Here is a 13,907-nt window from a genome sequence, read left to right on the forward strand (position 1 = left end):
CAGATCTCAGATTGCTTGGATTTAAAGGCTTCTCAGTACTAGGAGTGCCTGTCTGTAATCTGTATTTTTCACTTTAGTGACTAACAAGAAGCAAATGGGACCCGTGGCTTTCAGCTAGAAATTATACTTTCCCAAACTGGAACTTTAATTTTTTATATCTCTCATTATTGTTTTAAAGCATGCTTTAGAGGTTTGTGGTCACTGGTGTATTTTACCTGCAGTATCCATGCATGTAACAACCCAGGAACTATATTCACATCTAAAGATATTTTTCTCTAAGAATGCTAGTATCTAAAAAACTGTGCTAGTTAATCCTTACTTCATTCTGTATGTAGTTTGAGTTTGCCCATCTGTCAACTTAAAATTTCTATGTAGCAATACTTACTTTAGTCATGTTGCTCTCTTTCATGTTTTTATATTTAAATAATCATTTTGAAAGATTTGTTAATGTGCCACTGGAATTTATTTACTTCCATGGTTCTTCAATTTTCATTTGTTCTAAAATGAACAGGTAATGTCTGCATAGTGTTCATTTACATGAAAGTACTGTAGGGTAATTGGCAACAGCTGGCCAGGCTGGCTGTGCACAAACCAAGGCAGGGATTAGAGAGACAATAGTGGTTAGGAGCAGGCAAGTAAGTGAACTCAGAGCAAACCAATTCTACTAAGTTAACAGACTGTCCTAACCTCCCCCCATCTCTCTCTCCTGCGTGTGTGTGTGTGTGTGTGTGTGTGTGTGTGTGTATGTATGCGTGTGTGTGTGTGTGTGTGTGTGTGTGTGTGTGTGTATGCATGTGTGTAGGGGGAAAGAGAGAGAAGGGAGAGAGAGACAAAGGAGAGGAACTGGGAGAGAAAGAAAAGAGAAGGAAAGAAAGAGGCAAGAGGGGATAGAAGAGACAGAGAGAAAGAGAGAGGAGAGAGAGTGTGAGAGGTAGAGAATTGTAATGAAGTCCTTATGTTCTTCTTTATTTTTAGACTACAAATCACATGGAACAATTGAATTAAGGACCATGATTTTTCCAGAGAATATAGACATATGAAGCTCAACTTGAGGATAAATAAATCAATGTCATAAGAAATGCAAAGGAGAGGTTGCCCAGAGCTGGCGTGTGTAAGAAGTCTGAATGAGAAGCTTTGCCTCAAGGCATGCTCCTATGTCCCACCTTTCGTCTGGAGGCAGAATGCACATCTGCGTGAAATTTCACAGAGGTCCTGTGACGTAGGATCTTCCAGTGCATTCTGTGCACTGATGTCCCTGAAGCTCTGTTAATATTTACCTGTCCTTGGTTGGTGTTCTGAGCTAAGAAATATGACTGGCTTATATTTTATTTAAACAATGGGTAGGGAAAATCCTGAAAGAATATTGAAAAAAGGATGGCTGCTTCTGCCTCTCCTTCCAATGAACTGTAGAGTTCTCTTGAGTTTAGTCAGTGTTCTTTAGGCATCATATTGAAAAACCATTCTCATCTGCTTCTCAACTTTTTTCTTCCTTGGGAACTCTTTTCACCCAAGGGAATAAAAGTTGTGTTTGTTTTCTTGTTGTAGGTGTTTTTTTTTTCCTTTATTTTCTATATTCTTTGTTTACATTCCAAATGAATTCCCCTTTCCCAGTTGGAGGTAGTTTTTTGAGACAAAAATTCTCTGTGTAACCTTGACTGGCCTGTAACTTGCTATATAGACCAAGCAAGACTGGAACTCAGAAATTTGCCTGTCCTCTGCCTCCTGAGTAGTGGGACAAAAAGTGTATGGTACTATGCCTAGCCTTACCAAATAAATATTTATATGACTTTTGGCATATAGGTATTTTTATTAGATATATTCTTTATTTACATTTCAAATGTTGTACCCTTTCCTGTCCCCCTCTCCAAATCATCCCCCCTCCCCCTGCTCACCAATCCACCCACTCCCACTTCCCTGTCCTGGCATTCCCCTACACTGGGGCATTGAGCCTTTTCAGGACCAAGGGTCTCTCCTCCTTTTGATGTCCAACAAGTACATCCTCTACTGCATATGCATCTGGAGCCATGGGTCCCTTGGTGTGTACTCTTTGGTTAGGGGTACCAACCAAATTCCCTGGGAGCTCTGGGGGTACTGAGTGGCTCATATTGTTGTTCCTCCTATGGTGCTACAAACCTCTTCAGCTCCTTGGGTCCTTTTCTAGCTCCTCCACTGGGGACCCTGTGCTCAGTTCACTTGTTGGCTGAGTGTGTCCCCCTCTGTATTTGTTGTGTATTAGCATCGCCTCCCAGGTGACAGCTATAACAGGCTCCTGTCAGCAAGCACTTGTTGGCATCCATAATAGTGATTGGGTTTTCTAACTGTATATGGGATGAATCCCTAGGAGGGACAGTCTCAGGATGGTCTTTCCCTCAGTCTCTGCTCCATATTTTGTCTCTGTATCTCTTCCTATGGGCATTTTGTCCCCCCTTCTAAGAAGGACCAGAGTATCCATACTTTGTTCTTCTTCTTGAGCTTTACTTGGTCTGTGAGTATTCCAAGCTTCTGGGCTAATATCCACTTATTAGTGAATACATACCATGTGTGTTCTTTTGTGATTGGGAAACCTCATTTAGGATGATATTTTCTAATTCTATCCATTTGGCTAAGTGTACAGAGCCATAGTGGGGCAGTCTTGCACTTGGTCAGAGTTTGACTTTGGTCAAGGTTAACTTCTCCCAGTTAGCCAGGATCCTGCTCCACCTAGGGTGGAGCGCTCGTAGTAAAGGTTAAGTTCATTGTTCCTCCAGGTATAGGGATTCCTGAATTAAACAGGTGACCCACCCAGCTGCCGGAGCAGTCAAGACGAAGACCTCCAAGAGAAGCTAGACAACTTCCACCGGAACTCAGCCTGGAGTCTGGGGGGAAGGGTTTGCCCGAACTGTTAAAAGGTCTGGCGCCATTAAAGTTTAGGGCTTTGATCAGTGAACATTGACTTGGCTGCACGTTCTTTTCGCCCCTCTTCCCTATAACCCCAAGATTCTCTCAACAGGTAACCCGGTTTACATGTGGCTGCGGGCAGCTACAGCTAAGAATTTCATTAATTCATTGTTTTTAATAGCTTAGTAGTATTCCATTATGTAAATGTACCACATTTTCTGTATCCATTCCTCTGTTGATAGACCACTTGGTTCTTTCTAGCTTCTAGTTATTGTAAATAAGACTGCTATGACCATAGTGAAGCATATGTCCTTATTACATGCTGGAGAATCCTCTGGGTATATTCCCAGGAGTCATATAGCAGGGTCCTCTGGTAGTATTATGCCCAATTTTCTGAGGAATCACCAAACTGATTTCCAGAGTGGTTGTACCAGCTTGCAATCCCACCAGCAGTGGAGGAGTGTTCCTCTTTCTCCACATCCTCACCACCTGCTGGATCCTGAATTTTTGGTCTTCGTCATTCTGATTGGTGTGAGGTAAAATCTCAAGGTTGTTTTGGTTTGCATTTCCCTGATGACTAAGGATATTGAACATTTCTTTGGTGTTTCTTCAGCCATTCAATATTCCTCAGTTGAAAATTCTTTGTTTATCTCTGTACCCCATTTTTAATAGGGTTATTTGGTTCTCTGGAGTCTAACTTCTTGAGTTCTTTGTATATATTGGATATTAATGCTCTGTCGAATGTTGGGTTGGCAAAAATCTTTTCCCAATTTGTTGGTTTCATGTTGTCCTATTGACAGTGTCCTTTTCCCTTACAGAAACTTTGTAATTTTATGAGGTCCCATTTGTCAATTCTTGATCTTAGAGCATAAGCTATTGGTGTTCCGGACAGGAAATTTTCTCCTGGGCCCATGTGCTTGAGGCTCTTCCACACCTTCTTTTTTTTTTTTATTACTTTCAGTGTATCTGGTTTTATGTGGAGGTCCATGATCCACTTGCACTGGAGTTTTGTACAAGAAGATAAGAATGCATCAATTTGCATTCTTCTGCATGGCATATAAGTATTAAAGCAAGTATGGAAATCAACTGTTTACCAAACATAAATCATAAAATAATTATTAAGCCTTTTATTTTTTACAAAATTATGAGTGGTCAAGTTCAGATATCCAATACAAAATGTAAAATCTGAGTGCTATGCACATGCATAAACCAAATATTGAATATTGAGTAAAGACATGCATATTCCAGGTCTGTACTGGTCCAGGTTTGTTAAGTGGAAACTTTGTACCATACATGCTCATGGTAGGGCATGAAAGCTCGCACATGGTCTCTCACTCACACACATACACACACACACACACTCACACACACACACACACACACACACACTCATACTCACAAATAAAAGTAAATTTAATTTGTAACAGGATAGAAGTACTTATTTATTTTTATATAAAGAATCAAATGAGATAAATTTTGATACTTCAGGAAAATAGAAAATTTTGAACACTTTCAGAGTTTCAGAGTTGATGGATATTTTGATTTTATAAGCATCAGTTCTGTGAATGTCAATTTCTACAAATATGTAAAGTAAAATGGCAGTATGCTTAAAGCCACTCCAGGAATTGCTGGAAATTTTGTTCTAATCCCATGCCAAAATTCACTTCACATTTTAAAAAATGAAATTCAAGTTAGCAACTCAAAGGCAATTTTAAAAAGCAAATATTCAGATATAATATAATCTAAATATATACAACTTTGATCTTTTGAGGTGACAGTATGAAAGCTGTAAAAACATAAGTGTATGTCCAGCAATAGTGATCATGTTACTCGTTCTGAAGGCACAGTGGGGCTAAGTGCCTATGTAATGTTCTAAACAAAGGTTGCCATGGAATCACATGGAACACTGGTGAGTCCTGTCATAAATCCCTCATATCCTTATGCACTGGACTCTGAATTCACTTTGGTTGTTGTGTATTCAGAGACCATTTAATGCAGCTATGATTTTTCAATCCTTATGCTCAGTTACTTGACTCATATGGGGTCATAACCCAGAGCTAAAATGATGGACCATAAGCAATACAGGGGATCTGATCACACTTATTTCACTGCCTGGACATTAGTGATTGCTCTATGCCTAATGTAGCCTAAAGGCAAGAATCATTTGGCATGATGGACTTAAGAGGTCATCAGGATTCTCCTCCCATTTTGTTAACAGATGGCTTTCCTAGTGCAGGGACAAGCCTAAGAAACATGTTCAGGGACCTATGTTGATGTCAGTCTCTACTACTCACAAATGTCTAAGATAATCATTTCAAAGAGAAAAAGAGTGAGCGTATTTTAGTTCACAGTTTGGAGATAATCCATGATCCATAGGTTTAATTGCCATTAGGCCTAGGACAATACAGTAGGACAGTTCAGGGGAAAAAACATTAATTTCATGTCTAGGAAGCAAAGGAAGTGTCAGGGGAGAAGGCCAGACACACAACTGGTAGATCTACCATTAAACTCTATGCCTTAAAGTTTGAAAAAGTTCCAATAATACCACAAGGTGGGACACATACCTTCACTGCACTGGCCTTTAGGGATACTTCTCCAAGCCCCAGAAGACACAAGAAGTTTTTCTACCATTAAAGGACATAGGGAGGCATAGGTAAGAACCATGCTACCATTCTATTGAATTCCAAATCTCAAAATGAATTTGAGAGCTTCTCAGAGCAATCTTACATGCTGGAACCTGGCCCAAACTAGAACCTTGGACAAACTAGATAATTAGGCTCCTTGTTCTGGTTTGAGATACAGTCTGGCTTAGAGTTAAATGACTCTTCAGTGTGGAAAATGTCTTGATTCAGATGTAGTCTCACAGACTTCCTAAGATTTAACCTAGATAGTTGGGAACCAGACAAGAATTCTCAATTATCCTATGATTACCAAGGGTTTTTGTTTTTTTTCTGTTGGCAAATCTCAGAGTAATGTCACAACTGAGCCAAAGCAGCACAGAGAGGAGCTGGTTTATGTTTCTAGCTCTTCAAATACTCAGGAAGAGCAGCCTGTGTTGCACAAAGACAGAGCATCTGCCTCATCCACTTCACTGATGAACACTAGACTAAGTAGAAACAGACCCATTAAAGGGACAGATGTTATTCCAAATTCATACGGACTTTGAGTCATATTCTTCAGATTAGCTGTCAGTCATTTTCTTTTTAGAAAGATAATTAGAGTTAGGTAAGATTTTATTTAGTTTCAAAAACTAATAAAAGTGCCTTTGTTTTAAGAGATATTAGAAAATACTTAGAAATGTTGATATGGAAGAGTTGACTACATACCATCATGGAGAGTCACAGCTTCATGGAAGACATTACAAGTTATGAGTGTAATCAATATTCTAGAGGTCTGAGTTTTGAACAATAGAGTGGGTGACTGTTTCTCATATTGTAGATTATGGAGTTTGGATACCATAGTTCTTCCAACTATAAAGCAGTGCAATTGTCACTGAAAATTCCAAATTTCTTTCATCCCTTTCCTTTCAGTTCCATGGCTATTGAAATGGCAAACTCCAACATACTTAAAAATTCATATGAAAGAAGATTCTCTCAGGGAGTCATTCATAAGTCATCTTCCAAATAGGTGATATGCACTTATTTCAGACCTGTGAACAGACTTGCTTATCAAAAAAAAAAAAATCAGCAGAAAGATCCATTATCTACCAAGACAAAATTCACTCCAAATTATTCTACTGTATTTCTGGTTATAATTTCAAAATAAGATGTAGAAAAGAAAATGCAAAGTCTTGGATGTCTTTATGCTATAGTCATAGGAGTGCAGTTATGAAATGAAAAAGAAGCTAAGTCACCAACAAGAATTTCAAGGAAGGGCACAGTTCTAGCAAGGATTATAAAAGCACAACATTTTCAAAAACCTAGAGCCCAGGTTTCATCATGTCCTACCTGGTGATAAGAACTAAGGGGCTACTTATTTGTAAACATTATCTTTGGAACATTTATGACACAGAAACCTGTGCCTAAGTTATCTCTAGTTCTTTTGATGTCACAAGGCAAAAATACATTGAATGAACTACTAGATGTGTTGAGTTTCCACAGAAATGAAACTTGATTCACGTGAGCTTAGCTTTTGAGAAAGAAGTCCACCACACCATACCACACTATACCACACCACACCATACCACACCACACCACATCACACCATACCACACCACACCAATAAGAACTGTTTGCATACTCACAGCATGCTCTTGTCATTATTAAACATTTTGTCATCTTGTTTTTTTTATTCAGTAAAATCTTACACAGATGTATTTGGGTGTACCATATTTTCAGGGATAGAGACATATTAGTGAAATAAATGTTTCTCTGTTATGGTTAATGTTTGTAGAATTTGTAGACAATCTGTGAATTTGAATTTCATTATATTTCTCTTTTTTGTATTCTAGAAAATGAAACTTTGTTAAGTTCGTGTGTGTGCGTGTATGTGTGTGTGTGTGCATATGTTTGTGGTGTGTGTATGTGTGTGTGTGTACATGCTTTTTGTGTGCAAGTGCCTGCCAAGGCAGAAGAGGACATTGGTTCTCCAGAGGCTGAAAAATGCAAGCATTTGTAAGTTACTTGGCATGGTGTTGGAAACCAAATTCAGATCCTCTGGAAAACAGGAACTGCAACCTCAACCTGGAAGGTCAATCTTAACCTTGGAGCTATCTCTCCAGTCTCTATAAGAAAACATTTATCATCTGGAACAACAAAAAACCCAGGATAGCTAAAACTATTCTCAGCAACAAAAGAAAGTCTGGGGGAATCAGTATCCCTGACCTCAAGCAATACTACAGAACAATAGTGTTAAAAACTGCATGGTATTGGTACAGTGACAGGCAGGAGGATCAATGGAACAGGATTGAAGATCCAGAAATGAACCCACACACCTATGGCCACTTGATCCTCGACAAAGAGGCTAAAAACATCCAAGGGAAAAAAAGATAGCCTTTTCAACAAATGGTGCTGGTTCAACTGGAGGTCAGCATGCAGAAGAATGCGAATTGATCCATCCTTGTCTCCTTGTACTAAGCTCAAATCCAAATGGATCAAGGACCTCCACATAAAGCCAGACACTCTGAAGCTAATAGAAAAGAAACTGGGGAAGACCCTTGAGGACATCAGTACAGAGAGAAAGTTTCTGAACAGAACACCAATAGCGTATGCTCTAAAATCAAGAATTGACAAATGGGACCTCATAAAATTACAAAGTTTCTGTAAGGCAAAGGACACCATCAAGAGGACAAATCGGCAACCAACAAATTGGGAAAAGATCTTCACCAATCCTACATCAGATAGAGGGCTAATATCCAATATATATAAAGAACTCAAGAAGTTAGACTCCAGAAAACCGAACAACCCTATTAAAAACGGGGTACAGAGTTAAACAAAGAATTCTCACCTGAAGAACTTCGGATAGCGGAGAAGCATCTTATAAAATGCTCAACTTCATTAGTCATTAGGGAAATGCAAATCAAAACAACCCTAAGATTTCATCTTACACCAGTCAGAATGGCTAAGATTAAAAATTCAGGAGACAGCAGGTGTTGGAGAGGGTGTGAAGAAAGAGGAACACTCCTCCACTGCTGGTGGGGTTGCAAATTGGTACAACCACTCTGGAAATCAATCTGGCGGTTCCTCAGAAAACTGGGCACCTCACTTCCAGAAGATCCTGCTATACCACTCCTGGGCCTATACCCAGAGGATTCCCCACCATGTAATAAGGATACATGCTCTACTATGTTCATAGCAGCCCTATTTATAATTGCTAGATGCTGGAAAGAACCCAGGTATCCCTCAACAGATGAGTGGATGCAAAAAATGTGGTATATCTACACAATGGAGTACTATTCATCCATTAGAAACAATGAATTCATGAAATTCTTAGGCAAATGGATGGAGCTAGAGAACATCATACTAAGTGAGGTAACCCAGACTCAAAAGGTGAATCATGGTATGCACTCACTAATAAGTGGATATTAACCTAGAAAACTGGAATACCCAAAACATAATCTATACATCAAATGAGGTACAAGAAGAAAGGAGGAGTGGCCCCTTGTTCTGGAAAGACTCAGTGAAGCAGTATTCGGCAAAACCAGAATGGGGAAGTGGGAAGGGGTGGGTGGGAGGACAGGGGAAGAGAAGGGGGCTTACGGGAGGGACTTTTGGGAAGTGGGGGGCTAGAAAAGGGGAAATCATTTGAAATGTAAATAAAAAATTATATCGAATAAAAAAAAGATAAAAAACATAAAAAAAAAGAATTGGACAGTATTCTACAGATATTCCTTATGCACAATGGTTCTGTGCAACTTCCAAATCAGAACACAAAAGTATCCATAATAAAATTATCTAACTACTGTAAGTGTTATATTGAGGCTGACTGCATGATATAAAGGAAGGTAAATCCCCTTGCTGGGGTATATTGCTGGGGTAAATATAGACATTTAGAAAAAAATGTCTAAAGTTATTATTTTTAAAGTATTTATCTCCAAAAAGTGATGTGGGGGAAGAGAGGCTCAAAATGTTAATAAAATTATTTTTATTCATTTTATTGAAAAAAAGAAAATATTTATCAAGATTTGCAATTATAAATACATTACAAATGCTGAAAGCACTCGGTACAGATTTTCAAGTGTGCTTAATGTCTGCACACATTGTTTTCTTGGTAATGCTTTTTATACACTTCAGAAAGACATGTAAGCCATTCATTGTGGTTAGTCTTTTCAGTGATAAAAATTGAAGGGACATTAGAAAATGTCCTATCTGGTGATAAGAACTAAGGGGCCAGTCACACAATGTTGCTTCTTAATCATTCAGAACGATGAACCATAAACACCATCCAAGCTGGGAAAGAAACCAGACATCACTTTTTGCTTTCCAAACTAGAAGGCTTTCAAAAGTGTTAACTGCAGTGAAAATCACTCATCAGAGACTGAGTTGACATTTAGTTATATGCATAGAAAGAACACTTCTAAGACACTGAGTCTTTATCCAATTATACAACTGCTGCAGGCATGGCCTCCATTAAAAGCCTGAGACTTAATGTCTCCAATTTCATGATTTGTCAGATGCTGTGATATTTTCATGCACACAATGAAATATCTAGGAGATGGGACCCATATCTAAGTACTAAATTTATTCCGAGTTCATATGCAACTAATATGCATGGTCCTACAACAATTTTCACTTCTTTCTTGCATAACAAATGTCCATGGTGTAGAACTTTCCAAATTATAGAAAAATCTGTACAAGGTTTTCAAATTTTCTGTCCACTGTAAGCTTCCTGGTTAAGTTTTATAATCAAAATAGAACATATTTCATTAATCAGTTTGTTACTCTTAAAGTTTTTTCCTTTACACTCCATAGTATGGTCCTCAGTGAGTTTTGTACTAGCAAAAACTGTCAATAGTAACCTTGAATAATGGGGAGATCGATAAAATATATTGTATAGTCAAAGATTTTCCATTTGAGTTGCCAAAAATATTGTTTAATAAGTGAATATGTATATTTCATGATCATGTCTAGGCATCTAAATTTGAGAATATTCTTAGTCTCTTTTCAAACAAAAGGAGACCAACAACATTTTATCATTTGGCTAGAGATAGGAATGCATAGGGAGATCTGGGATTTGGCGCATGGCATCTGGTATCCTGTTCCAGACCGAAACGACTCTTCATAGTCAGTCTGCTCCATTCCCAGCAAAGCAGTGTTTCTAATGGGCAAATTAAATGTGTTTATGCTCTCTGTCATGGAAGCAAAACAAATAACTAAAGCATTATGTTGTGTTCTCTTTCAGCAGATAAAGTATCAGGAACAGTTTCCGTGCAGCAGGACATTCTGAAATCAAGACATTGTGTGTATTCATCAAAATTTGTTGATGAAATTCTCCAGACTTTGAACTACATCTTTATTCCCCCTGGAGATAACTATTTTACCTGCTTGCCAATCAGCTGTATAATTTCTGAACATGTGTTTACTGCAAAAATCTTTTTATGAGCTTAAAGATTAGTTTAAAAGGTTCCCTGGATTTTGTCCAGTTATTTGAAACATCACAACTTTGAAAAAGCTCTCTTCTGAAAATATCTTCATATCTGCAAAGTGTTTGAGCCTGTTTCTGGTGTCTCCTCACAGTAAAAGTACAGCCATCCTCCTCACCCTATATGTTATTTCACACCCAAAATTAAAAATGACTAGTTTGAATTAGGGATGTTAAATTTTATTTTTATTGTAAGCATATTTTGTTATTAATTTTCTCTTAGGTTGTCATATTTGTAACTTTTAGTATTATATTTCTACCTATTAACCCAAGGTATTTGCATATCTTCATAACAGGATAATTCAGAATTCAGAATATGGTTTAATATATAATTATTAAAGAATTCCAGGAGATCATCATTGTTCCTCCTTCCCTGCAAATCCAATCCCCCAGTCCCCCAAGTCTCATGCTCATGTCCGAAGCAGACCACCTGCTGCTGCCTCCCCTTTGTCCCTGCTCCCACCTCAAGTCTCTCACATAGATCTTCCCTTGCAAACTCTCCTCCCCAGAACTCACTGCTTTATCCCAGCCTCCAGAGTCCAGCAGGGACTCTCTAGGAAACCACAAGCCACTCAGACATGGAAAACAAGTAGACAAATGCAGATATTCACCTTTCTCTCCATTCCTCCATCTAATGGCACAGCTTTATTCCCAGCTCTGTGGCAGACTACCTGTGTAGCTGCTTGTATTTAATGCTAACTGGGTCCCCCAAAACTGTTTGCAGAAGAGGGTCTAAATGTAGCTTCTGGGAACCTAAACCCAATTATTCTGATTGGTAAGTAAAGCTGCCAGCTGCCAATAGCTGTGGAAGAGAGACATAGGTGGGCTTTAGGATTCCAGGCTTTGGGGCCATGAGGAGGAGAAGGAGAAAGACCAGTAGGGCAATAATGTTCAGGCAGGAGAAGCAGAACTGCCATGTAAAGGGGCCAAGAGCATGCAACACAGATGGCTGCTCAACTGGGTCAAGAGCAGCCAAGATAGAAAATATAAATTAGTAAGTAGTAACTTGGAGCTATTAGGGAGAGGTAGATTCTAACAGCATGTATGTTAAGCAGTTGCCCAGCTATTGCGCTGCTTAAGGCATTTTAAAATATAAGGACTGTGAATGTGTCTTTCATTTGGGAACATAAACGACTGAGGCAGTTGTAATCCTACACCAAGATTTACTGAAAATATTATTACTACACACCTGCCATGGCCTCTCCTGATTTTCTTGCCCATTCTCAAGGGACTAAGCAGCTCCTGATGAATCATCCTGTTTTCCTTCTTTATTGGACACTCCCCCTCACCCCTTATCCTAGCCCATCCCCATTCCTAAGGGTCTGTTCAAAATATCCAGAAATATATTTTTCTTGGAAACAAACAGCAGTCACACCTGTCTAGATCCCAAAGGAATTTCCTACTATGCGACACTGCCACCATACTCTTCTAATTACCAGAGAACAAATGAATCAAATAAAATGTCCAGCCAACAAAGACAAGAATAGATATCAACATCAAAAATTACAATCTTTGCAAACTCAGATGCCTAGAAAGTCACCTTAAAAACCTATAAATCACATTTGATAACAGCCAAGATTATATGTCTCCTCTAGAGTGCAGCAACACTATTACAGCAGGCCCTGAATATGCCAACATTGCTGAAGCACAAGAAAAAGTCCTGAAAATATCCTTTATTAATGTGATTCAAGTCCTTAAAAATTAACACATATCTAAAAGAAATGAATATAAACATAAACAACTTACAGAAGAAAATGAAGGAAACAGTTTAAGACCTGAAAAATCGAAATGGAATCAATAAAGAAAATCAAAACTGAGGGAAACCTAAAAATGAAAAATTTAAAAACTCAAACAATGACTTCAGAGGCAAGTTTCACCAGCAGAGTACAGTAAATAGAGAATCTTAGACACTGAATACATGAGAGAAGAAATAGATACATCAGCCAAAATCTGTTAAATCTTGAAAACTTCTATAACAAATCATCCAGGAAATCTGAGACATGATGAAAGGAACAAACCTAGCAATAATAGCAATAGAGGAAAGAGAAAAATCCCATGTCAAAGCCACAAAAAATATTTTCAACAAATTCATAGAAGAAACTATCCCTAACCTAAAGGAAATGCCTTTCACGGTACCAGAAGCATACAGAACACCAAAAAGACTGGGCAAGAAAAGAAAGTCCTCTTGGCATACAATAATCAAAAATCTAAATGTATAGAACAAAGAAAGAGTGTTAAATGCTTCAAGGGTAAAAGACCAAATATAGGACTATAAGAATAACACTTGACTTCTCAATGGAGACAATGAAAGTCAGAAAGGCCTGGAAAGTGGTACTGTAAACTGTAAGAGACCACAAATGCCAACCAAGACTACTATATGGAGTAATTACAATAGATGGAAATAATAAAAAAATTCCATGTTAAAGCCAAATCATCTATGTACAATTAAAAACAAACACAAGAAAATACAAATAATAAATAATGTCAGATCAAAAAGAAGAAATGAACTCGTGTGTGCATGTACACACGCGCGCGCGCACACACACACACACACACACACACATACAAACACAGAAAACATAAAACAACTAAATACAAGGAGTCAATAAACCTCATACCACTCACCCAGTAATACCCCTGAGCATCAATGGTTTCTATTCCCTTCCCAAAGACATAGATTAACAGAATGGTTGCATACTCAGGCTCCATCTTTCAGCTGCATTTAAGAAACACATCTTACCATCAAGGATAGACATCATCCAGGGTAAAAGAGTGGAAGAACATGTTCCTAGCTAATAGACATAAGACACAATCTGATGTAGCCATATTAATTTCTGACAAGTTAAACAACAAAAACTAATCACAAGAGATAAGAAATAGAAATACACTGTTTAAAAAATAATTTCATCAAGAGGACACTGCAATTCTTAACATTTATGTACCAAACACAA

The sequence above is a fragment of the Apodemus sylvaticus genome, chromosome 3, assembly GCF_947179515.1.
Source record: "Apodemus sylvaticus chromosome 3, mApoSyl1.1, whole genome shotgun sequence".
NCBI classification, from domain to species: Eukaryota; Metazoa; Chordata; class Mammalia; order Rodentia; family Muridae; genus Apodemus; species Apodemus sylvaticus.